We start from the raw sequence: 24,141 nt of genomic DNA, 5'->3' as shown, positions 1-24,141 counted from the left end.
TTGAATCCTGCCTGCATCTACTACTATTACTCCACACATTGACCACTATCCAGCATGCTTGTAGTGTATTAAGTTCATGGAGAAACAGAGTAATGCAATAAGAACGATGACAACAATGATACATACGTGTCGGTTCCCCTTCTGTCACTGGGATCAAGCCTCGTAAGATCGAACCCATCATAAAGCACCTCTTCCCATTGCAAGGTAAATAGATCAAGTTGGCCAAGCAAAACCCAAATATCAGAGAAGAAATACGAGTCTATAAGCAACCATGCATTTAAGAGATCAAGGAAGACTCAAATAACTTTCATGGATAAAAAGATAGATGTAATCATAAACTCAAAGTACACAGGATACCAACAAACACACCGCAAAAAGAGTTACATCATACAGATCTCCAAGAGACCATTGTATTGAGAATCAAATGAGAGAGAGGAAGCCATCTAACTACTAACTACGGACCCAAAGCTCTACAAAGAACTACTCACGCATCATCGGAGAGGCACCAATGGACATGATGAACCCCTCCGTGATGGTGTCTAGATTGGATCTGGTTGTTTCTGGAACTTCCGGCGGCTGGAATTGATTTTCGTCGACTCCCCTAGAGTTTCTGGAATATTGGGGTATTCATAGAGTAAAGAGGTAGTTCGGTGGGCACCCTAGGTGGGAACAACCCGCCAGGGTGCGCCTGCGCCTCCAGGCGTCTGCTGGTGGGTTGTGCTCCCCTTGGAGCACCGCCAGGCGCTTCTCCGGCCCAGTGGATGTCTTCTGGTCTAAAAAAATCCACAAAAGGTTTTGCTGCATTTGGACACTGTTTGGTATTTATTTCCTGCGGTGTAAAAAACATGCAAAAAATAGCAAGTGGCACTTGGCACTATGTCAATAGGATAGTATGAAAAATGATATAAAATGATTGTAAAATGATTATAGAACATCCAAGGATGGTAATATAACAGCATGGAACAATAAAAAATTATAGATACATTGGAGACGTATCAGTTATGAATAAAGACCCTCTCGAAGAAGCAAGGACTTGGAAAGGAAGGACAGGTCATCAAATAGCCACACAAGACAATGACATCAAGCTCATGTTGGTGAATGGGTTTTCCGTTCTGATTCCGACAACTACTCCGAGAGAAGCTATCATTCTGACTCTGAATATACTCATGATGTATGTGTTGCCGGTCTTGCACTAGTGTCATCCAACTCCCACGACATATTTAATTAACAAAATGAAGGAATTGTAAGATGCTTCATGGCTAAAGGCCCTGAGGTATCACACCTCGAGTATCTCAATTTTGATAGTGATGAAGATGATTTGCTAGGTGATGATGCTTTACTTGTTGATAAAACTAGTGATGAGAACTATAATGAACTTGATCATAATCATGATAATCAAGATGAAACAAATGACAATGATAAAAAGAATATTGAGCATGTAACTAAAGAACTAACACCCTTAAGTTAGCTCATGAAACAACTCAAGAGGATCATAGAGAGCTCCTAAGGACTCATGAGAAGCTACGCTTCGAGAAGCTAAATTTAGAGAAAGAGCTTGAGTTCTTAAAAGCTATCAATGATGATCTTCGAAAGAAGAGTTCTTCTTACATTGCCAAGCGTCTCCTCTTGTCTACTTATATGCCACAAGTAAAATCTAGTAACAATAGCAAGAAAGATTTTTCTTCTAGTAGTAACAATAACCATGCTAAATCCAATATTATTGCTTCTAGTAATTCTCTTGATTGCACTAATGATTCTCTTAGAAAAGTCACACTTGAGCAAGAAAATGGCTTATTGAAGGGAATTATAGAGAAAGGTGTTTGCAAGAGTCTTGCCGGGAGTAAGCAATTTAAGGAAATTGTACGCAAGCAAGGAAGACACCGAAAGAATCATGGTGTTGGTTTTGAACGAAAGTTCAATGCTAATGGAGTTGAATGGGAAGAAGATCAATACCCAAAGACAAAGTTTGTTCCTCAACAAGAGAAGTATGACCCCACTTATTTTGAGGGAACAAAATCTCAAGATGATCTTCCACCACAAGACCACAAGCTAAAAGGCAAGGATAAGCTTCAAGAATAGATTGATTCATTTGAAGAAGCTCCTAAGGCCATCTTCAAGTGGGTTCCAAAAATTACATCAAGATCGACTTCATAAAGTTCAACTACAACTCAAAGGATTCCCATCAAGTTGATTTGGGCCCCAAGAAGAACTAGAGTGTACTTGAGGGTAACTCTGCCAACACATTTCACTCATATTCATTTTGGGAAGGAATTATGCAATCAACTTTCATATCTTGCACTAGTTCATGGAGTCACAAAGCCTATTCTTGGTAAGACAAGGGACAAGGTAACCTCATGCATCCATGGACATCATCATATGTGCAATTTACTCTATGTCTATGGATATCCTTGTATGTTCCTTGTGGGACTAACCCATGGGGTATTGAAAGTGCAAAACTCCAAAGGATTTCTCCGAATGATCTACATCAACATTGAGCATCGACATGTTCACTATCTACATGAAGTCATCATCGACAAAACCCAAGGTTAATTCATCCCTCGTCGGGGGGATATCACATCTAGGGGGAGCTTTGCTCTAAAAATTGCGCTAAAGCAACTCTAATGGTGTGAACACATTAATTCTTTATGAAAAAAGTGGCAACCCCACTTTGTGCTTAAATGATGAGTATAACTTATTATCAGATTTCACTCTAAGTCAATATACTCATATATTGATAACCTAGTCATTGCCAATTGCTTGATAGATGCTAGAATTGATTGTGCATATTTGACACATATTTCATTTGGTATTTTATTGTGTGAGCATGTTGGCTGCATATTTTCTGCATTCAAGGACATCCATTTGTTGTTTTGATTTCTCGCTTTTTGTCGGCAAAGTGGATGTACAAGAATGCCTAAGAACCTTCTCTAGCTATCTATGCTCTTCTTGTCTCAAATTCTTTTCATGCTATATCACAAAAATTGAACAAGTATTTATTGGACACTCCGGGTAAGGAGCACTCGAAGCCACCGATCCAAAAAGGGCTCGCCTCTAAAACATTCTTCATGGATTTCAGTCAACCACCGATCTTGCTGCTACCGATTTAGACCAACTCAGCGCCACCGACAGCACACGGGTATATATATATATATATCCAGCGGACTATATGGTTGTAAATTCCTTCAAACATTACGAACCCGCGCCCCATTGCTAATGCCTCCTTGGTCTCCGGATCATCGCCATCATCTCTTGTGCGCCTTCGTCGCAAGGCTCCATCGCCTTCAACGGAATCTGCTCCGCCGTTGCCGCCGTAGAGGATCTCCATCGTGTTAGGGCGAGATTTGATCTTCTCGTGCTTCTTTTTCTCCAATTCAATGCAAAAGAATGTTGCCATGTATCTTGCCATGAATGCAATTCCTCTATCCACCAGATTAGTTCCTTATAATAGATTTGAGAAAGAATAGGTTTAGGTTTCCACCGAACGCATCTCGGACCGACCGAATAGGGATTTTCAGTCCCACCGATTTAGCCCTGGCACTACTGGAATCAGAAGATTTGCCATCCTCTAGCTGACGGCAAAGAATGGCTTTGCCATTAGCTAGCAGAAAGCTGACGGCAAAGGAAGGCATTGCCATCAGCTAGCAATTTTGCCATCAGCTAGCTGAAGGCAAAGATTCTTTGTCGTCCGCTAGTTGACGGCAAAGAGGATGGTGGGCCCACTTGCTGGTAAGCCCTAACGGGCCCCCTCTTTTCCGTCCTCCAGCGGATGGAAAAGCGTGCGTTGCCCTCAGCTTGCATACGGCAAAGGCGACACGGACGACAAAGCTTCAAAATAATTTAACGGCCCGTACCCCCGCCGCCGCCCTACCACTTTCTCCTCTCCTTTCCGCCCGACGAGCACCATCGCCGCCCCGTTGCCCCATGACCCCGCCGCCCCTATGGACGACCACCTCTTCATTGTCGCCCCCCACCCGGTCGACGCCCCCTCCCTGCCTCCCCACCCCCTCCCGAGCCTCCCCGCCGCCGCCGCACCGCCACAGCCGCCAGTGGACTGTCCCCGAGGAGCGCCGCCCGTCGCCGCCCCCTCCCCGCCCCGTCGCCACCGCGCCCTATCGCTTCCGCCCCTCCCCCATGGTGAGCCCTTGCCACCCCATCTCATTTTTTCTATTTTTTTCTGTTTTTAGTTTATGTTTAGGTTATTTAGTTTAATTAGTTGATATTTTTTAGTTTAGTTAGTTTAGGTTTAGGTTCAATTTTTTTAGGTTATTTAGTTTAATTAGTTTAGGTTTAATTAGATTAGGTTGTTTAGTATAGTTAGTTTAGGTTTAATTGGTTTAGGTTTTCTAGTTTACTTAGTTTAGGTTTAATTAGTTTAGGTTATTTAGTTTAATTAATTTAGGTTTTTGAGTTTAGTTAGTTTAGGTTTAATTAGTTTAGGTTATTTAGTTTAATTAGTTTAGGTTGTTTTTTAAGAATGAACAAGAAAGATGAAAAAAAGTAAAAGAAGAACAGGTGTTGGGTTGTCGTGTCGAGGGTCGAGGGGTCGGGGTGTCGTATCGAGGGTCATGGGGTCGACGGTCGCCGAGGGGTCGAGTGGTCGAGGATTTTCCATCCTGACCACGACACCCCGACCCCCGACACGACACCCCGACCCCTCGACCCTCGACACGACACCACCGACACCCTGACCCCCGAGGGTTGCCAATGGTCGAGGGTTGCCAAGGGGCACCCCGACCCCGACATAGCACCCCGACATGACACCACCGGCACCCCGACCCCGACATGACAACCCAAGATCCTGATAGGTCACCCCTGACACCGACACCCCGATATTAATTAGTTAATGTTATTAGGTATTTAATTTTTTTATTACGTTCATGATGATGATACACACTATTTTTTATGTTTATGTTGTACTAATTTCATTTACTCTTTATCATTGCAGGTGTTGACAGACTGTGGGCATGGGTCGGGAGCGCTCCAAGCCTCCTACCTCGGCGTGTGGGAGGGGTGTTGTTATTCCACTCCAGAACCTTCGGAGAGTGCTGGAAGACAGCATGCATACACCCCCAACACCATCGGCGGGCGCTTCTTATTTAGCCGGGGGAGGAGGTCGACGGAAGAAGAGGGGTGCAGGTAGAGGTGGATGGGGCGCTGGGAGAGGTAGGACAGTTGTTCTGCCTTCCTCACCGCCACCCTCCGCCGAATCTCCGGACCACCGGAGTGCTCCGCCTCGGGTGGACCTAACTGACCCGCACCCGTGTCAAACTCCGGTGCACGAGCCTCGGGTTGACGAGCCTCGGGTTGATGAGCCTCGGGTCCAAGTGTCTTCCTCCCAGGACACCCGGGTCCCACAATCTTCCTCCCAGGAGACTCCGGTCCCAGAGTCTTCGTCACACATGACTCCGGAGACTAGCGACCATGGTGATGATGCCGAGGAGACCTTATCTGAGGATAGCTACAACGAGGGCAAGCTGGTTGAGGAGGGCAAGAAGGTCTACCAGCAGGGTGGTACTAAGCTACCGTCTGTGTCGGGGACCCGCGACCAGAGGTGGTTGATTCAGCCTAATGGGGAGAAGTAAGTGCATTTAGTCTTTTTAACATTTTTCCTTCATGTTTGTTCATGTGTTGGCCTTGTCATACTGTAGGGGTTGGATACACGTAGATAAGGTCCGCATGCCCAACTAGGTCCTTGGTACTCTAGTACGGCACCACTTCCCGGGGTGGGTCACATTGCCCGGTGAGGGTGAGCTTCCACAACTAGCACAGACCTAGGAGCTATATGAGGCTGCCCCGACGCCGTGGGGGGGGGGGGATGGTCGACGATGTCGTGTGCGATACGGTGGCCGACATTGTGAGACAGCGGGTTTGGGTAATTTCTCCTTTACAGAATTAAAAATCAAACAGTACCTAGTGATTGTGCTGATCAGTGTTGCCTTGTGTGATTGCAGACCTTCTATAGGTGTCTTGAGGAACACGAGGCGGACGCAGCTATGGTTCTCGAAGCCGAGTGCAAGAGCCTACTTCAAAACCTTTGGCACAAGGCTCGGGTGCAGTGTGTTCGAGACTACTACGCGTCGACTAACATCAGCAGGGAGAAGAAGATGTGATGCGCCAAGTATCTGAGTAAGGACAAGTACATGAAGGTAATTACCTATTCTTAAGGCCTTGTACTAGTTTCCTTGATTTGATTCGTAGGCATAGCACTGAAATTTCTCTTTGTCTAACTTCGACGCCCCCGAGATGGTGTGCAGACAAGATGGACTGTTGGGAGAGGTTGGTGGGTGAGTGGTGCTCTCCCAAATGGCTAGCCGTGCACAACAAGAATAGGGAAAAGCATGCCCAGATGCAAGGTGTGCCGCACCATCAAGGGAGATCCAACCTATTTGAGTACGGGGATCACTGGGTATGTGGTTCGAGCCCTTAACAATTCATGCAATTTCATTCTTCAGCTAGCGTTAATTACTAATTTACCCCGTTCCTCTCTTTCATGCGCAACACAACAAGAAGGAGGTGCCGTCGCTGTACGACCTCTATGCCATGGCCCATAGTGCCCTGTACAAGAAGGCCAAGGCATTCTCGGAGGATGACCTCGATCATCTAGAGAGCTTCACCAACATCTCCTCCCATGACAAGCTTGTGAGGTATAGAGATTGGGGGAAGAAGATGAAAGGTGAGGAGTTCAACCCGAGCCAGAGTCCTTTTGATCCTGAGCTCGTGATGCTATCTTGTGATGGGAGGAGACAAGGCTCAATAGCCATTAGCGATGGACTCATACATTGTCCTAGAAGTTTCCAAGAGATCAAGAAGCACCAAACAAAGTCTCTTCTCGAGATGAGGCCTCGACCACGGCCAATGGAGCTCACTATAGAGGCTAGGGACAAGGAGCTTGTGGCGGAGGCAAGCAGGCAGGTGGAGGAGAAGGTGAGGGAGATGGTGGAGAGGATGGCTATTCTTTTTGAGGCAGAGATGAAATGGAATGACGCGGGTCACGGGGCCCTATACGAGCTCCTCGTGGTAATTGTCTTCCGCATACTAGACAAATCATGCACATGATGTTCGTTTCATTACTAACTAATATTACTTACTCATGCAAACAAAATGTGCAGTCAGTGTGTGAGAAAACCGACCAGACCCCTCTGTCGATGCCCCAGATTGCTACAGTGGACATGGTGAGTTTCATTTGAATGGTCAATAGTTACTAGTTTTCACATTTCAGTTGCATCATGCTAACTAAACATTGCAAATGATCTTTCGTGCAACACGCCTCCCACAAAGGATCGACCAATCCTTCTCCATGTCGCGGTGCCGCAACCCCAACCGGTCCTTCACGTCCCAGATTATGGTAAGTTTTCCCAAGTGTTTTTCTTAACAAATGCTTTGTTAGCTAGAAAATGGCCTAACAACCTAGGATATCTCAATAATGATCTATAGCTAGCTTAGCTAGTTCATTTATGACATAATTAGCTCACTTAGGTAAAAATGGCATAACAACCTAGGATAGCTCAATAATGATCTATAATTAGCTTAGCTACTTCGTTTATGACATAATTAGCGCACTTAGGTCAAAAATGGCATAACAACCTAGGATAGCTCAATAATGATATATAATTAGCTTAGCTACTTCATTTTTGACATAAGTAGCACACTTAGGTAAAAAAGTGGCATAATAACCTTGGTTTAGCTCCAAACTATCATATAATTAGTTTATTTTCCTACCTTATCTAAAAAATGGCATGTTTACCCACCTTAGTTAGATCTTCTTCTTATTCTTCTTCTTCTTCTTCTTCTTATTCTTCTTTGTCTTCTAGCTAGTCTTCTTCTTCTTCTAACTTTCATCTTTCCTAATTTGTAGATTTGCTTGAGATGAGGAAGCAGCTAGCATTGATGCTTCTTCTTCTTCTTCTTCTTCTTCTCCTTCTTCTTCTTCTTCTTCCTATTCTTTGTCTTCTAGCTAGTCTTCTTCTTCTTCTAACTTTCATCTTTCATAATTTGCAGATTTGCTTGAGATGAGGAAGCAGTTAGCATTAATGGAAACTTGTTGCAAACTTTTACTTGTGCTTGTGCTTCCTTTTTATTTATGGAAACTTGTTGCAAACTTGTTGTAAATGTTGTTGCAAACTTGTATATATATGTTCATGTTGTTGGAAACGTGTATATATATGTTCATGTTGTTGTAAACGGATTGTTGGTATGATTGTTGAAATTAGGTTGAAATGTGTGTGTGTGTGTGTGTGTGTCTATATATATATATGTGTGTGTGTGTGAAATTCTGTCAAATTTAATGAATTTAGGAAATAACAGTGGCTATATAGCCACTTTGCCGTCTACTGGCTAACGGCAAAGGTCTTTGTCGTCCACCAGCAGACGGCAAAGTGGCCACGTGGCAGCTACCTGTGCAACTGGGGTGTAGGGGGCTGGCCTATTTGGCAGATTTGGCGGCAGCCAGCAAACGACAAAGGCCTTTGCATCTTTGCCGTCAGCTGGCTGATGGCAAAGCACACCATTAACCACTTAACAGACTTGACCTGCCACGTGTGTTGTCCAGGCCCTTTACCGTCAGCCAGCGGACGACATACACCTTTGCTGCTTTGCCGTCCATCAGCGGACGACAAAGAGGCCTTTGATGTAGCCTATTCAGTCGGACCTGTTGCCCTTGACTGGCTCACCGTCCTCCATCCATGCCTTTGTCGTCAGCCATGGCTGACGGCAAAGTTCCTGATTCCTATAGTGTGGCCATTGCACTCATACAACTCGGTTCCACCGGAACGTACTAACCGGTGAGACTGAAATTAAAGTTTCAGTGAAACCCTAGCAACTTAGAGACACCGAACCACATCTCATCCAACTGAAATGGAGTGTTTTGGTTCTGTGATTGCTTCGACATCATCGAAATGACCAACTAGTAGCTTCGAAATGCATTCTGCGAAAACCTAGAGCTAAGAATTGAACTCAATTTTTTAAAAATCATCTACTTTTCGTGATAACTCATCTACTCTGCCCATACCCATCTATTCACATGGTCTATTTGCAAGATGTCGATTGCGAGTGATAGTCAAGATGAGTTAGAGCAACATGTTGATCTCAGTGAGGGATCAAGCCCTACAGACAGCTATGATGAAGGCAATAGGAGCACCCCTAGACCTGCCCAAAGCTGCCAAGAGGGCTAGAAAGAACAAGGGCTCAGAAACTGATGATGAGGACTTCCATCCTGATGAAGTAACCTCCAAGGGCAATTAAATGCTTGCCAAGGAGTATAACACAACAACTAGCACCAGGCCAAGTGCCAAAGAGAGGTTGACAGTTAGGAAGGTCCCAATCTCCAAGGAAGAAAAAAGCTTAGCTCCCAAAGAAACCACGACATTCACACTTGAGGAGCCAAGTGATGCAAAGGCTGAAGTCAGCAAAAAAAGAAGAGGGCTAGGAAGACTACTACTATTGTCATTGGCAAACCTTCCATGAGGGAAGATGATCATGATGAGGAGTAGGAGGAAGAACCTATTGCAGATGCACCTCCAGTAAAGAGTAAGAAGCTAATGTCAGATCCTATGAAGTCAGATGCTCCCTGCAAGCCCAAGTCCAAGCCCAAAGTTTCTACTCCTAAGAGGTCTACAAGAAAGATCTCTGCTACTGAGAAGAACAAGGCCCTTGTGCCTGAAGTTGAGGTTGATGATGAGCCATTAATGCATAGGAAGCTAAAGCCCAAGATCCTAGATCCTGACAATGCTCATCGAGTAGCTGGAAACATCATGCTCATGAAGGATGAGGGTTTGTGTGAGTGGAGGAAGATTGATCGTTATTCTTTTAGGAGAATGATTGCTTGTGATTATTGCTTTCACACTAGAGAACAACAGGATTCTATGAGACCGTACTTCTTGATAAGAAGCCCATAGTCAGTGACATGAAGTGGGTGGAATGGAAATACATTGATGCAAATGAAGATTATTTCCCCCATGTTCATGAGAGTTTCAGACTTTCCGGAGTGGATGCCTTTGTTGGTAAGAAGCTCACCATGTGGAATGATAAGATGATCATGCAGTTCTACTCAACAGCTCATTTTTATCCTGATGGGAGGATTGCATGGATGACTGAAGGTTCCAAGTACGGTTCAACCATCTCTAAGTGGGTTGAACTCCTTGATGCTCCTAAGGAAGAAGAAAATGACATTGATGTGTCTGGGAAGCCCAGGATGGGCCACAACTCTATGGAAAATATGTACAAGGAAATCCCTCCCAAGGATCTTGAGAGTCATAAGCTTGGCTCTTTAAACCATCTGCTAGCCTGTTTGGCCACCACAAAATAAATCTTGAGGCATACTCTTTTTCCCAAGTCAAGAGATGACAAGATCATACGTGGTCACTCCATCAATTTGCTACATTTGTTTGACACCCCTCGGAAGTTCAAAGTCACGAGTTTGACTATTGAGACGGTCAAGAGGACAACTACTGATTGATACGCCTCCAATTTATCTATAATTTTTATTATTCCATGCTCTTATATTATCATTCTTGTATGGTTTACCTTCATTTTATAGCAACTTTATATCATTTTATGGGACTAACCTATTGACATAGTGTCAAGTTCTAGTTGTCATTTTTTCCTTGTTTTTTACTTCACAGAATATCCATATCAAATGGAGTCGAAATGCAGCAAAACTTTTTGGAAACTTTTTTGGACAAGAAGACAACCTGGGAACCAAGGAAGTGGACGAGGGAAGGCCCGTGGGGCCCACAACCCACCAGGGCACGCCAGAGGCCCTAGGCGCGCCCTGATGGATGGTGGTGCCCACGGAGCTCCGTACCATGGCCTCTCAGCTCTATAAATAACCAAATATTCCAGAAACCCTGGGGGAGTGATCAAAACACAATTCCAGCCACTTCAAGTTCCAGAACCACGAGATCCAATCTAGAGCCCTATTCCGGCACTTTGTCGGAGGGGAACACGATCACAGAGGGGTTCATCATCCTCATTGGTGATCCTCTGATGCTGCGTGAGTAGTTCACCATAGACCTACAGGTCCGTAGACAGTAGCTAGATGGCTTCTTCTCTATTTTTGATTCTCAATACAATGTTCTCCTCGATGTTCTTGGAGATCTATATGATGTAATGACTTTCTGCGGGGTGATTGTTGGGATCCGATGAATTGCGAGTTTATGATAAGATCTATCTATGAATATTATTTGAGTCTTCTTTGATCTATTATATGCATGATTATCATAGCCTCGTATTTCTTCTCCGAAACTTGGGTTTGGTTTGGCCAACTAGATTGACTTTTCTTACAATGAGAACAAGTGCTTTGTGATGGGTTTGATCTTGTGGTGTCCTCACCCAGTGAAAGTAGGGCTAGCGAGGCACGCATGTATTGTTGCTATTAAGGATACAAAGATGGGGTCTATTCCTACATGAATAGATCTTGTCTACATAATGTCATCATTCTTATTGCATTACTCCATTTCTCCATGAACTTAATACACTAGATGTATGCTGGATAGCGGTCGATGCTGGAGTCGGTCAACTAATCTTGGACGAGATGCCTATATACATGATCATTGCTTTGGATATCGTCATAATTATTTTCTCTTCAATCAATTGCCCAACAGTAATTTATTTACCCACCATATGCTATTTTCTCGAGAGAAGCCACTAGTGAAATCTATGACCCCTGGGTCTATCTTGTACTATATTGCTTTCAGATCTATTATTCCAAAATCCCAAAAATACCTTGCTGCACTTTTTCTTTACTTATTTTATTTTGTTTTTTGGTAGATCCAATTATCCAATCCAATTATCCAATCTAATACAATACAATCTATATTTTTACCGCGGAGGGACTGTAAACCCCTCCTAAGCGTCGGGTTGCAATTATTTATTCTTTGTGTGTAGGTACCGTTTACATAGTGTTGCTTGGTTCTCCTACTGGATTGATAACCTTGGTTTCATAATTGAGGGAACTACCTACCGTAGTTGTACTGCATCATCCCTTCCTCTTTGGGGAAATACCAACGACATTTCAAGCCGCATCAAAAGGAATTTCTGGTGCCGTTGCCGGGGAGACATCATCAACATCTACCAGGTTCCTAATCACAAACCTCATCTCCTTGCAGTTTACATTATTTGCCATGTTCCTCTCATTTTCATCTCCCCCACTTCACAAAAAATTTCCTTTTTATTTTCCTTCTTTTCTGTTTGCCTTTTTCTTGTCAGATCTATTGTTTACTAGCAATCTTGTTTGCATAGTCACGATGTCTCAAGAAAATACCAAATTGTCTGATTTTTCCAGTACCAATAACAATGATTTTATTAGTACCCCGATTGCTCCTCCCACCACTAGTGCGGGGCCTTGTGATATTAATGTCGCTTTGCTGAATCTTGTTATGAAAGACTAATTTTCTGGTACTCCTAATGAGTTTGCCGCGTCCCATCTAAACACATTCGTAGAATTGCGTGATATGCAAAAGAAAAACTATGTGGACAATGATATTGTGAAGTTGAAATTGTTTCCTTTCTCCTTGAGGGATCGTGCAAAATTTTGGTTTTCTTCTTTTCCTCGCAATAGTATCGTTTCTCGGGATAAGTGCAAAGATGCTTTTATTACTAAGTATTTTCCGTTCGCGAAAATTATTTCCCTTAGAACTCAAATCATGAATTTTAGGAAACATGAGCATGAACACGTTGCACAATCTTGGGAAAGAATGAAATTGATGCTAAGAAATTGTCCTTCACATGGTTTAAATCTTTGGATGATCATACAAATTTTTTATGCCGGATTGATTTTTGTTTCTAGAAATCTTTTAGATTCCACCGCAGGTGGTAATTTTATGGAGATTACATTGTGTGATGCTACTAAATTGCTAGATAATATTATGGCAAATTATTCACAATGGCATACCGAAAGAGCACCTACTAGTAAAAAGGTTAATTCGGTTGAAGAAATTAATACTTTGACTGAAAAAGTTGTTGCTCTTATGAAATTGGTTGCTAGTAAAAATGCTCCTATTGGTCTTAATGACGTGCCTTTTTCTACTTTGATTGAGCAAAATAGTGAACACATAGATGTGAATTTTTTTCTCGCGAAACAATTTTAATAACAATACTTATAGAGGTAATTTTAATCCTAGGCCTTTTGCTAGAAATTCCTCTAATCATTATGGCAATTTCGATGGTAATTATTCTTACCATATCAATATGAACTCCTCTTATCTTGTGAGTAATATAAAATAATTTGTCAATTCTCAAAAGGTTTTCAATACTATGTTAGAAGAAAAGTTGAATAAGATTGATGATATGTCTATAATTAACCATGATGTAGAAAACCTCAAGATTAAAAAAAATTCCACCTAAGGTTGATGCTAATAAATTAATTAAAAATTTATATGTTTCTATGATTCAAAGTAAGAAGCATACCGCTATGCTTAGAGCTAAAAGAGAATTTTTAGAAAGAGCCTTTTCTACCGATTGCTTGCACAGTAATGATGAAGATCTTAAAATGATTTGTGTTTCTTCTACTGATTTTTTGTTTAGAAATGTTAAACTTGATGAAAAGAGGAATGAAGAAGAGTCAACTTTAGCTAGAGGGCGTCCTCATAATTCGGAGGGTGAAAATCTTGTTGAAAAATTTGATAAAAGTGGGTTGGGAGAGGTCAAAACTTTAACTAGTGATGGGACCACTCCTTTGGATTACAAAGACTTTAATTACGATAGTTGCTCTTTGATTGAATGTATTTCTTTGCTGCAATCCATGATGAATCCACCGAATGCCTATGAACAAAATAAAGCTTTTACTAATCAAATTGTAGAAGTGTTGATGAAAGCTTTAGAAGAAAAGTTGGAATTAGAGATTTTGATTCCTAGATAATTATATGATGAATGGGAACCTACCATTGAAGTCAAGATAAAAATTATGAGTGCTTTGCTTTATGTTATTTGGGTTCTAGTGTTTCCACAATTCCAAAATCTCTTTGTGATGTCCTTGGTCTTACCGATATTCAAGAATGTTCTCTTAATTTGCAATTGATGGATTCTACTATTAAAAAGGCTTTGGGAAGAATTAATAATGTTCTTATTCTTACAAATAGGAATTATGTGCCCATAGTTTTTATTGTTCTTGATATTCATTGCAATCCCACTTGTCCCATCATAATTGGTAGACCATTTTTACGAACTATAGGTGTTGTGATTCATATGAAAGTGCGGAATATAAAATATCAATTTCCAATAAGAAAGGGTGTGGAACATTTCCCTAGAATAAGAATTAGGCCACAATATGAATCAATTATGACGGATACCTATGGAGCACAAACTAAAAATGACAATACTTGAATCTATGCACTATGCCTAGCTAGGGGCGTAAAACGATAGCGCTTGTTGGGAGGCAACCCAATGAATAAAATTTATTTTTGCCTTTTTCTTTCTGTTCTTGAGTGTTTACACAATAATTATACTATTATGATTGTGTTTTTATGTTTTATTTAGTGTTTGTGCCAAGTAAATCCTTTGGGTTCCTGTCGGGTGATAGTTGACTTGATCTTGCTGAAAAATAGAAACTTTTTGCGCTCGGTGGCAGAATTGTTAAAAATCATAGAAGTGTGATAAAATTGTGATTTTATTACATAGGATGGATATATAAATTGCCTACTTTTTCCTAATTTTTAGAATTTTTGGAGTTAGAAAAGTATGGAAAAGTCCTGATTACTATAGACTGTTCTGTTTTTGACAGATTCTGTTCTCCTTGCATTGTGTGCTTACTTTGATGAATCTATGGATTTTATCAGGGGGGGGGTAAAGTTGGAATACATTAGGTATAATGTAATTATAAAATATGAATGTGTTTGCAACAGTACTTAGAGTGGTGATTTTCTTTTTTATAGTAACAGATCTCACAAAGGTTTTGTTAAGTTTTGTGTGATTGAAGTTTTCTAGTTTTGGGTGAGATCACGATGGATGATGGAATAAGGAGTGAAAAGAGCCTAAGCTTAGGGATGCCCATGGCACCCCAAGTTAATTTTCAAGGATAACTAAGCAACTAAGCTTGGGGATGCCCCGAAAGGCTTCCCCTCTTTCTTCTAACAACCATGGTAATTTTACCCATCACACATTAGGAGTTTTTCTTGGAGTGTCTTGTATTATATGAGTCTTTGCTTGTTTTGGTTTTTAGTTTGTCACAATCATCCTTGCTGGACACACCTATTTGAGAGAGCTATAATGATTTATTAGAATTGCTTGATATGCTTCACTTAAATCTTTTGAGTTATGGAATTGCTCTAGTGCTTCACTTATATCTTTTTGAGCACGGTGTGCTTTAAATTTTTGAAGAAATATTAACATGCTTCACTTAGATTAATTTGAGAGTTAGTAAACTTTTCAAGAAATTATCTCATGCTTCACTTATATTATTTCGAGAGATGAAAATTTTCATGCTCATGTTCTTCACCTAAATTTGTTTGAGCTTGTCAAAATAAATGTCAATATATGAAATTAGTCCCAAAGTGATATATATTCAAGAGGGATATAATAAAAACTTTCATGAACATCATTGGACAAAATTGATTCTTTGTAATAGTTTTGAGATATGATGATAGTAATATATGAGTCATGTTGGTGAGTAATTGTGCTTTAGTAAGAATATTGGTGTTAAGGTTTGTGATTCCCTATGCAAGCACGAAAATCAATAGTTATGCAATGAAATTACATCCTACTTATGGTGCATTATTCGGTGTTAGTTATGCTTAATGCTCATTTATTAGAATTTTTGTTTCTTGGTTGGTTGCTTCTCAATCTATTTGCTAGCCTCTATTTGTGCTAAGTGGGAATACTAATTGTGCATCTAAAATCCTTAAACCCAGTTATGCCATATGAGTCCACCATACCTACCTATATGAGGTATTTCCGTGCCGTTTGAAGTAAATTTGTATGTGCCAACTCTAATTTTAAAAATGAATTTCCTTTTTGTGTGCCCGTACCGCTCATGATGCAGCAGGGGGTGGCCAATAATTTCCCATGCTAGATGTGTTATTCTCAAGATGAGTGTGTATTCACTTGTCATTGCATGAGAGTGTGGTGGTAATAGGGATGCCCAGTCCTGTCATGGAAACATCACAGCAGATGTCCTCATGTGAGGACTTAGTTGTGAGGCCAACGCATCTATGTGGTAGCTTGAGAGGGGTTGATCGGGACGAGAGAGGCAACACACAAGACAAGAATTTAGACAGCTTCGGGCCCCGGGAAACATCATCCGGTAATAAGCCTACATGTTGTTTGTGGCTAGGTCTCATTATGCTCATCCCGGAGTCGCCGCATAAGCCGGCTCCCCTTTAGTTGTGTCTAGACTTAGAGATTCTTTTCTTGCTTTTCCCCCTTTTGAGGAGCCCTGCCCCTCCTTATATATTTTGAAGGGGCGGGTTACACGACTAGTCCTAGTAGGATTAGGATTATTCTTTTACAAGTGGAGTCCTAGTCTTGCTTCCTTTGTAAGGGAATATTTCTTATCGCTTTCCTCTTAAGCCAGCCCACCGTAACATGAGCCGGCCTTCTGGACCTTGGGCCTAGTCTTCTATCTGACCCGCCATCGGGGCCATTCGTGAGTCGCCAGGCTCATGAGTCGTTAGACCAGTGAGCCGCCGGACTCGTAAGTCGCCAATCCCACGACGGGTTACCAATGAAACGCCAAGTCCCACCGGGGTCATATATCTGGCCGGGTCATACCATGGGGTATATCCCCGACATTATCCCCCAGTTTAATTTGGATTTATCCATGTTAAACTGATCCCGTAAAATAAACACAAGAACAAACTTGATAGGTTGTGCTTCGGGTTACATATTTTCCTGAACCGGCACCTAATCATCCTTAAGTCCTTGTCATTTTCTCGTGGATGCATGTCCATGATCTCATAGAAAATCTCCTTTAACAGATATGTTCAAATTTTGCCAATCCAAAAAATCCGGGCACTTCTTCTGAAAAAATCCGAGTCAATAGGCCAGCTTCATAATCAATTTGCTGACATTGGTTTCTTGTAGAGAGATATTATAAGAAGTAATCCATTTGAGTCGGCCTTCAATGCTCTGACTTTGAAAGAAATATGGGTGTTGAAATATTCAATTGATATTCAACCGGCTTAAAGATGTAGATCTTGCCGATTTAAGATTGCCAAAATTGTCGGGTTATAAACAAATGATGCTGGGCCATGTACTTGTTGTTGATGCCGGGTTAATCTTATGATGACGCCATGTCATAAACTTTGCAGATTTCTCCGATAATAATGTAATACTTGCTTTCATCAAAACCTAGAATTTGAAGTTATTCCTCCCTTATATGCATATCACCTGTAGCCCCCAAGTGCCGAGTCATTATACAATAATGAGCAGGGACTTTGTAAGTATGATCATGTAGACTTGAGAAGCAACGTGTAGCCCCCAGGGGCCGGCTCAGTAAAATAATTCTGAGCTAGGACTTTGTATATAATTCATTGATAATAACATCATATGATGTAATCTCGACCATGGGGCTTGAACCCACGTCCATAAGGTTAAGAGCTTTGTACTCTACCAACTGAGTAGTGGACCTTTCAATATAATGGACTGAGGCTCGTGTACCATGAATTTTTGACAGGAGCAATTGGTAGCCCCCAAGGGCCGGCTCATTACAATGTGATGAGTCGGATCTTCAATAAAGTGAGACAAAAAATGACTTTGCTTTAGCCCCCAAGTGCCATGGTGCATGCTGGAAGTGACATGGGACTTGCATATTTGATATAATCTCAATGTAAATAATGTAGCCCCTAAGTGCCGGGTCGTAAGCCTACAGCGACTCGGGACTATTCCTTCCATTGTATAATAAATTATATCCATTGATAAAATAATATCCATTGTGTTGAGGCGACTTTGAAAACCTCAATCGTAATATTGGTTATTGATAACCATAATAAAAATCCAGCCATGTTGGCTATTAAAGATTTGAATAAATAACCCGGTTTGAAAAACCGGTTCCTGTGATATTGAATCGTACCTCCGGTTTAGGATACCTGTGTAGTAAGGGTGATAACTAATCTTTAGAAGCCAAAAACTTCCAAATGTTTATGCTTGTCATATATGGTGACTTATCATCCAAAGTTAAGCCGGATTAATCGAAACCACATATATGCTTCAGATATGAACAAAAAGTCTCGAGACAAACCCAAAAGACTATTTTCAAAAAACTTAAGCAAAATAGAAAGAAGAATTTGAGGCTTCTGATTTGAATACGATCAGTAAACCGGACCAAAGGGGTTAAGATAGGATTCGAATACGATCATGTAGCCCCTAGTGGCTTTGGCGTCGCATGGATCAAGAGGGTACCGACAGCTATGTTCTCTTTGGTTCGAATACGACCTATGTTTCAACAGGAAGCCCCAAATGACCTTGAGAGGTTTTTAGCGACCCTGATTCGAATATGATCCAAGTCGGACCCAAAAGGGGTTAAGCTATGATTCAAATACGATCAAGAAACCCCCTAGTGAGTTTGGCATTGCGCCGATCAAGAGGGTACCGACAGCTATGTTCTCTTTGGTTCGAATATGACCTATGTTAGAACAGGAAGCCCCCAAATGATATTTTTCTGAGCTGTGCTCGCCGGGTGCCCATGTTTGAGTTCTGATGTGCAACAAACTCTCTTTGGTCGCCGTAATTTTTTCTGAAAACTCGAACTTGTGAGAGATGAATTCTTTTTAAACTGGAATTTCAGACCGGATATTTAGATCTTCAAAGCTTTGTGGGAGAAAGGATTACCTTGAGCCGGATTGTAAATCTAAGCATCATTGTAAGCCGGAAATTTTCTGACGGTCTTTAAATTTTTACAAATATGGTGGCAGCCTCCGGGACCGGGTTATCTTCCCTCTAATGATCTGGATTTTTGAATTTGCTTAAGCCGGCCAATTTTGCCCAAGTCATGTCATTGTAGCTCCCGAGTCTTAAGACGACTCGAGGAGTTGTCTTAAGATTCTCCATATTTGGCAGTGATAAACCGGAATGAGTCCTTCAACAACTCAGTGATATAACTTGTCCTGCATTGGAGAACTTGCAAACCAGAGTAATTGCTCTTTTAAAGAAAACAATATATAATATAAAAACTATACTGCATGGATTTCACATGATATGTTAAGTTAGAAATTATCCACCGCGGAGTTGCTGTTCACTATGGTGAAGCTAAAACCAATCATGGGTGATCCGGCCGTGGGAGCAGACAGATGAATCGGCTGCGGCGTTGTAAGCCATTACGAATGAGCAAGTTGTCCTCCTCGTTGTAAGCCGGCGCAAGCGCGTGGACCGGTCGTGAGAGCGGACGGGTGAGTCATCCGTGGCGTTGTACGCCACTGCAGTCGTGAGAGACGGCCACAGTGGATCCCTGACAAGTCCTGAAATGAAAAAGAAGTTTACTTCATGTGTTGGTATGGAAGGCACCAGTGGATACGGCTAGCCATGGATTGTGAAAGAATGGTGGAAAAAGGAATAAACTTTATTTTAAGTTTGGGAACCGCCTATGGTGTATCTAGCATGGAAAGTATTGGGAACTACTTAGTTGTTTTCATTGGCAGTAGAAGCATGCCTCTCAAAATATTTTGTCTCTCAATTCAAGCTTTGAGCTCCGGCACCTATACAAATCTCTGCTTCCCTCTATGAAGGGCCTATCTATTTACTATATGCAGTTTTTATTTCTCATTCGAGCCTCCCTCTTCTCTTATAAAGCACCAACTGGGAGCACTATGATAATACTTGTGCATTGGATGTAGTTAATATTCGAGTGTGTTTCGTGAATGGATCAATGATTGAGCATGATGGGATAGGGATAGCTTTCTTTAGTGTTGATATTTGGAAAGACAATGTTGCTTGTTGATATACTTGAGTATTGAAGTCTTCATGTCAATTATAGACTATTGCTTTGAACCAACTAAAAGTCCAAATGTCCATGCTATAAAAGTAAAGAGTATGTGATGAACATGTTAGGCAGCATTCCACATAAAAAATTCTGTTTTTATCATTTACCTACACGAGGACGAGTAGTAATTAAGCTTGGTGATGCTGATACATCTCCAACGTATCTATAATTTTTGATTGTTCCACACTGTTATATTGTCATTCTTGGATGTCTTACCTTTATTTTATAGGAACTTTATATCATTTTGGGACTAACCTATTGACATAGTGCCAAGTGCAAGTTGCTGTTTTTTTCTTGTTTTTTACTTCGCAGAATATCCATATCAAACGGAGTCCAAATGCAGCGAAACTTTTTGGAGATTTTTTTGGACCAGAAGACAACTTGGGAACCAAGGAAGTGGACGACGGAAGGCCCGTGGGGCCCACAACCCACCTCTCAGCTCTATAAATACCCACGGAGCTCCGTTCCACCGCTACTCAGCTCTATAAATACCCAAATATCCTAGAAACCCTAGGGGAGTGATCGAAACACAATTCCAGTAGCCACAAGTTCCACAACCACTAGATCCAATCTAGAGCCCTATTCCGGCACTTTGCCGGAGGGGAACACGATCACGGAGGGGTTCATCATCCTCATTGGTGCTCCTCCGATGATGCGTAAGTAGTACACCACAGACCTACGGGTCTGTATGCGGTAGCTAGATAGCTTCTTCTCTCTTTCTGATTCTCAATACAATGTTCTCCTTGATGTTTCGAGATCTATATGATGTAATGACTTTTTGTGGTGTGATTGTTGGGATCTGATGAATTACAAGTTCATGCCAGATCTATCTATGAGTATTATTTGAGCCTTCTTTGATCTCTTATATGCATGATTATTATAGCGTCGTTTTCTTATACGAAACATTGGTTTGGTTTGGCCAACTAGATTGATTTTTCTTGCAATGGGAAGAGGTGCTTTGTGATGGGTTCGATCTTGCAGTGTCCTCACCCAGTGACAGAAGTGTCGGTGTACTAAAGTTTGGGCCCTTTTGCACCCCTTACTTGTGCACGGCAGTTGCGGCCGCACCGGTGGCACGGCTTGATAGGGGAAGCTAGGGACAAGATACAAGATCACTAGAGAAGCAACCAGACCAGAGAACAGAGCACGAGCTGGACGCCTGACAAGATCCTTGCCGGGACGACTTGCAGGACACTAACAAGAGCACCACCCTTGATGTTGAGAGCTCTGACACCATCGACAATGTTAAGGCCAAGATCTAGGGCTGCACGGGTAGAGGCGTGCAGGTCTTTGTGGAGGCCAGAAGACAAAGTGCCCAACAACATCCTTATCAAGGACGTCTATGAGGCCCCGGCAACATCCTTGCCAGGGACATTGGCAAGACCGCGACAAGGCTTCGCCACCCCATCACCACTCTAGTGAAGTGGCCGGCCTGCTAGCCTGGCAAGCACCTACGTGGTGGCATATAGATCTTCATGGAGATCCTGCCACCTCTCCAGCGCAGCAGTTGGCCAGCCAACTTGGCACTGCATGCCTCATCGACGTGGATGCATGTCAAGAGAGAGCGGGGTGGCGACGGATGGGACGGGTTCTACTCCCATCCCCGATAAAGCTAAGCGGCACGTAAGCAGCTCATTTAATGTATTTTTCCTAAGACGCCGGTGATAAACATAGACACTGTAACTACTTTACACCTCTTGTGTGCCACTGTGGCAGCCCCTTGGACATATAAAAGGAGGCTCATGACGTACTGGAGGAGGATTCAGACTTTTGAACCTCTCAGCCCAGCTTGCATGCGTAGCAGCTCGCCGAAGCTCAAGAACACATAATATACACTCAAGCGGAACTAGGGTTTTATGCTTCCTAGGGGCCTGAACCTGGGTAAAAATCCATTGGGTTGATCATTCGATCCGCTCTTTGCTCTACCCCTCTTCCCTGCCAAACCGTCGAAGGGATCCACGTGGTCTCATAGGTGTCGTTCACGCCGACATCTTTGGCGCGCCAGTGTAACACCCCGGATGTAACTTTCCTTATTTGTAACTGCGACTCTTGCCATTTTCTGCTTTAACTTATGAGATTCCCTTGGTGGTTGGGTTTTTGTCTTTGTTTTGCATTTTTTCATGTCATGCATTTCGTATCATGTCATCATGTGCATCGCATTTGCATTCGTGTTCGTCTCATGCATCTGAGCATTTTTCCATTGTCCGTTTCGCAATCTGACACTCCCACATGCACCCGGTGCACCCCTCTTTTCTCTTTTCGCGAGCGAGAGTTAAACGTTCTCGGAATGGGTCGAGATTTTTCAAGTGGCCTTGGTACATCACCGGTAGACCGCCTGTCAAATTTCGTTCCATTTGGGGGCCGTTTGATATCCCAACGGTTAACCGGGTAACCGTAAAAGTCCCTTGTGTGTTGCAGCCCAACACCCCTCCAAAACATCCCAATAACCCATCTAAAACATATCCATGTTCTTCGCCGTCGGATCACGATTGTGTGGGCGAAAACCGCATCTCATTTGGACACTCCAAACTCCACCTACCTATAAATATGTGCCTCATCCCCCAAATTCGGGGTCCAAACCCTAGTTCCACCATCTCCCTCTGCGCCGGACACGTCCACCAGCATCGGGCGTGTCCAGCCGCCCCCTCGGGGCAACCCCATCGCGCCACGTGGCCTCCGCCAGCTCCCGCCGCCGCTGGCCACTCAGGCTCGCGCGGGGTCCTCCCGGCCCGCGCCTCGCCCGCCGCAGCCCGGTCGCGCCTGCCTCCCCGCGCCGCTGCCTGCCTCGCCACCATCCTCCACTCCGGCGCCGACCGCCGCACGCCGACCACGGCGCCACCACGCCGCGACGCCGCCTTGCTCCACCATACCACGCCACGCCGCGCCGCCGCCCGCCGACGCCGGACCCCGTCGCCTCTCCCTCGTCGTCGGCGTCTTCCTCCTCCACTGCGATTTCGGCCAGCCACCTCCTCGCCGAGCATCTCCGGCGAACTCCGATCCGGTGGATCTGGTTTCCGCGCCCTGAACCCTAGATCTAGGATTTTGGAGGGTAATATTCCACTAAGTCCCGAATCTCTGTAATATTTTCAAGCCTAATTCATCATGCCGTATCTTGATGATATGTCAAAATGTTCGTCTGGTGGAGCTCTTCATCTTAGAGGTATTTCCATTCATGTTACTATCATTTGTGATGCCATTTTCATCAATGCAAGGGTGCTATAAAATGTTAACTGCTGGTACTTACCAGATCATGGTGATTTGTCATTTTTGTTGCATTGACGTGTGCATCATATGAGCATTAGGTCTACATGTGTCTTGAACTACAACATGTCATCCTTACAGAGTGAAAGTCTTGTATTTTTGTGATCTACTTGGTGACTAGCACAAGCATGCAAATTAGGCTCCACAATGTTGTTGTTTTCACGGACTTAGAACTTTGCTTAGTCCTTTTCCTGCTGTTATTTTTATGCCAAGTAAACTTCATGATACCATGATATCCACGCTTATTTTGGGATACTTCAGTAAAGATGTTGTGAACATGTTGTTATGCTATATCCATTCATGCCCCTGTTTGCAATATAGAGTTCTCTAGAATGTCATTTGCGTGCTCTACTTTTGCTATAAATTATTCCTGGCGGATTTTTAACATGTTAATCCATATTACCATGGTTGTTGCTAGTGATCCATGCATCCTATTAACTTGCTCTTGTCACGGTTAGCTTCATGAACATGTCATCTTGCCATTGGTATGCTTGTGTTATCATTTAATGCTTTGTGGTGAGTGGCATGAGCTCGCAAAGTATCTTTCATAAATCTTTTTATCCCATGCTATGTTTTTCCCTAAGTCTGAAACTGTTAATAAAACTTGTTGTGTTTACCTGTGTGCCATCATATCTTCTGTGCCTTTTTGGCTCACGTTCATTAACGAAAGTTTTCCCTATGCTTTTAGTAGAATCATGCCATGCCTTTATTTGCCATGATATGTTAATGTAGCATGGTGTTTGCTTGCTCTAAAAAGTGCTTCCTGATGTTGTTTTTGACATGTTAGTATTTTCACAAAGTCTGTGAAGCTGATATCTTTTGCGCTTTTGTCATGTTTGTTTGAACCTGTTATATTGTGATTTAGACATAGCTCAGTTTTCATGTTTTGACAAAAATCACTTGTATATCACTGCCATATGCGTGTTTGCTATGCTGGAGTGCAGTAGTTTAGTTTCTTATTGCATGCTATGTGC

This window comes from Triticum aestivum, chromosome 4A (assembly GCF_018294505.1).
Source record: "Triticum aestivum cultivar Chinese Spring chromosome 4A, IWGSC CS RefSeq v2.1, whole genome shotgun sequence".
In the NCBI taxonomy this organism is placed as follows: domain Eukaryota; kingdom Viridiplantae; phylum Streptophyta; class Magnoliopsida; order Poales; family Poaceae; genus Triticum; species Triticum aestivum.
This window is presented reverse-complemented; position numbering follows the sequence as displayed.